Consider the following 4,227-nt stretch of genomic DNA (forward strand, 5'->3'; position numbering starts at 1 on the left):
CATTTATTCATGGGTATCATTAAAAATGGGGTTTGGGGCTGGGGTGTAGCTCACTAGTACCGTGTTTGTTCAGCATCTATGATGACTTGGGTTCAGATTTTAGAACTGCAAATTTGAGTAAATTTTAATAAGGTCAAAATGTCTCTGTCACTGATTCTGTATATTTGAAATATTTGCTTACATGTGCAACCTAATCTACTTATTTTATTTATTTATTTATTAAAGATTTCTGTCTCTTCCCCGCCACTGCGTCCCATTTCCCTCCCCCTCCCCCAATCAAGTCCCCCTCCCTCATCAGCTCAAAGAGCAGTCAGGGTTCCCTGCCCTGAGGGAAGTCCAAGAACCACCCACCTCCATCCAGGTCTAGTAAGGTGAGCATCCAAACTGCCTAGGCTCCCACAAAGCCAGTGGATCAAAAACCCATTGCCATTGTTCTTGGGTTCTCGGTAGTCCTCATTGTCCACTATGTTCAGCGAGTCCAGTTTTATCCCAAAAGATATTTTCTCAAGTGTGATTCCGACTGAAATGTTTTCTCAAACTTTCAAAATTCATTTTTATTCTGTTTTATGATAACTAAGCTCTCCAATAAGCTTATTTATATTCTATATCATGACATAGACTTGTTCTCTATATGTGTATCATTCTTCTGTATTAAATGGCAATGAAATAAAAGATTTTAAATGTCTCACAGTTAAAAAAGGTGGAATAAAAAAGTAATAAAATATAATATATCACAATTTTAAAATTCACATTGGACTTACTGCCCTTTAGATCTTCTTCATCCCTATGTGGTTGCCTTTATTATAGTTGCCATTTAGCAGACATTAGCTCCTTAATTCCTAGGACAATGTGATTTTGCCCCAAGCCAAAGATAATGCCATCTGGCTTATACTGACTGATTTGTTTTTTTCACAGAGTACGCTGGAAATACCAGGGCCACGCAGACTGGGTGATACATGTTAAACCAGTGAAATTAGCAATGAAGGAAGAAACGGTGATTTATACCTGCATTTCCTTTCGCAGAAATCTTCAAGTGGTAACAAAAGAAAAAGTTGAAATAATTCAGAGCAGCCAGAGGAATCATAGGGGAGTCAATGGCATCTGCAGGGTACCACCTTATTCATTTCAGAGTTGTTGACAAGTATTAGAAGCAAACATCTGAAATAATAATTCACTTCATCAGTGTGCACTCCAGTGAGGTCCAGAGGGGTCTGAAGACCCATCAGTCATGAATTGATTGCCAAATTTTACTCTAGCAAACATGAATAATAGACTTCCTGTCTATTTCCCTCTGCCCAAGTCAACCTTGTTTGTTACTATTCTTATTCTTCCAAATGTCAGTTTCTTTACAATTATCCTGTCTTAAATCTTAAATCACCTTCAGCAGAATCTTCTAGCATTGATGGTGGAAGTAGTCCTCAGGCCCTATGCCTGTTAACCAACTGGCAATTGAAGGTTCCTTGGTGTAGGAGCTCTACAATGTTCTGGCTCTTACTGAAAAGTTCATGGGAGTTGATGCTACATTTGGGAGAAGTGATCTGCAGGCCCTATATCTTACTGACAAAGAGTTGGTGGCAGATGAAGATGCCAGGTGTGTGGTGTTCCACAACCCCTATCTCTTACTTAGAAGATACTGACAGTTGAAGCTCTATGAAGAAGAGCTCTCCTATCCCCACCAATTACTGGAGATTGATTGGCAGTTGAAGTTGCAATATGGGATGGTGCTCCAACAGGCCTTGCCTTTACTGAGGAACTCAGGAAGCTGCAATGAGGAGCTTCTCTCCAAGCCCTCCCTATAACTTACTTAGGAGATGTTGGCAAGCGAAGCTGCCATGATGGTGATCTATAGGCTCTAGCCCTTATAGACGTGTTACTGGAAGTTAATATGTCATGGAGGAGATTACTTAAAGGACCCATCCCACACTAAATAGCTGTTTGCCATTGAAGTTGCCATGGGAACAGCTCTTCAAGCCCTACCCCTTACTGAAGGTAAGGTAATTTCCTTATCTACACAAGGAATTTTACAATCTTGTTCATCTGACCAAGGAGCTCTAGGGACTTCCCTCTCTGTCAAAGAGTCTCTAAAACTATCTACACCCACAAAAGGAATTGTAGGAACTGTGCCATCTGTGCAAAGTACATTGACACATCCAACTTCTTCCCAAGTAGCTCCAAGATTTTCTCCATTGGGCCAACATACTTTCCAAGATTCAGCATCCTCTCCAAGGACTACAGAATCTTTCTCATCTAGACAGAAAAGTCAAGGACCTTTTTAGTCTTTCGCAGGGGACATAGAACATTCACCATCTATACCACATGCTCAGAAACAACCTCTATCTGTTCCAGGGACACTAGGATCTTCAGTATCTTCAGAAGTATGTAAAAAAAAACTCTCCAAAGTACCTGAGAGAATGTTACCTATGCAAAGTCCTTTGTCATCCATCTACACCTCAGATATTTTGGGACAATACCAATACTCACGCCTTTTGCTTCATGTAAAAAAGGATGTGCAAACTTCTCAATCTGCTCCAGGTATTACAGGAACTTTGCCATCACCTCTAGTGCCTGTAGAACATTCAACTCCTACCCCAAATGCTACAGCATCTTTTCTAGTTATCAAGGATATCTAGAAATTTGAAACCTGCCCAAGGATCTCTGAAACTTTCCATGTCATCCTAGGCAATGCTAAAGAAATCTCAATATGCTGAAGGGGCTCTACAATCTTTAATATCTTCCTCAGAACTTCCAAAACCATACACAAATTCCACATCTACCCAAGGGACTGCAAAAATTCCATATCTGCTGCATGGCATCTAGGTCTCTCTGTATAACCATCACAAGAAACGCCATCTTCTCATTCTGATGAAGGGGCTTTAAATCCTTGCCTTTCAGGACAGGGAACTCTAAAATTGTCCAAATTGTACAAGAGACTCTAGGAACTTTTCTATCTACTCAGTGCACTGAGGATCATTTTACATCTTCCAAAGGCACAGCAGGACAATCCACCATGTGCAAAACAGACTCTAGGACCTTTAACACTAACCAAAGAAACTCTGGGGTCTACCCACAATGCCAAGGTCATATTAGGATCTGTGCCATCTTATCAAAGTAATCTGAGAGTTATTTTATCTGCACAAGGAATATTGGATCTTTGGTATCTGCTCAAGGGTCAATAGAATCTTCACCATCTGCACAAGGGTCTTTAAAACTATCTACACCAACACAAGGAACTGTAGGAACTCTGTCATCTTTATAAAGGGCTTTGAAACATCCAACTTCTTATCAGGGGTCTCCAAAATTTTCTTCATCTGCCCAACACACTGCCCAAAGATTAGCATATTTCCCAAGGACTACAGGACCTTTCCAATCTAGACAGAAACCTCTTTTTTTGTATTCACTAGAGCACATAGAACATTTGCCTTCTGCTCCAGGTACTCAGGAAAATCCTTTAATCCATGGACTCTAGGACGTTTGATATCTTGTAAAGTGCCTAAGGAACTTTCCACAGCTACAGAGGAAACTTTGCCTGTTCTAAGTTCTTTGTCATCTATCCAAAGGTCTTCAAAACTTAGTATATTCTTCAGGGTTTTTGAGACACCATTCCTCCCAGAACACTTTGGGGCATTTGTCATGTGTGAGAGAGGGTGTGTAAAATTCTGAGTCTGTTACAAGGACTATAGGAGCTTTGCCATTACCTCTAGTGCCTAGAGGACATTTAACTTTGACCCAAGGATCTGCAGACTATTTCCCTTCTGGCCAAGGGATCTAGATCTTTACAAATATGCCCAAGGGGCTCTGAAACATTTTATGACATCCCAGGAAATGCTGCATTCAGCACAATCTGCTGAAGGGACTCTGCAACTTTTTGCACTTTTCTAAGCAGTTCCAGAGCCATATACAAATTCCCCATCTATCCAAGTGACTAGGGGAATGTTTTCGTCTGTACAAGAGCATTTTGGTATCTAGTCATCAACACAGGTGACTCCACTATCTTCTCGTTCTAATGAAAGGACTGTGGGAAATTACCCACCATCACCAGGAACTCTGAAAGTGTCCAAATAGGGACAAGGGACTCCAGAGTCTTCTACAGCTTCCCAGGGTACTGGGGAGTTTCTCTTATCTGCCAAAGGCACAATGGGAAATTCAACATCTTTAAAACAGACTGCAGAACCTTTGCCATCAATGACAGGACCTCTGAAGTCTATCCAAAAATGTCCAGGTGCTTTT

The sequence above is a fragment of the Microtus pennsylvanicus genome, chromosome X (genome assembly GCF_037038515.1).
Source record: "Microtus pennsylvanicus isolate mMicPen1 chromosome X, mMicPen1.hap1, whole genome shotgun sequence".
NCBI lineage: Eukaryota > Metazoa > Chordata > Mammalia > Rodentia > Cricetidae > Microtus > Microtus pennsylvanicus.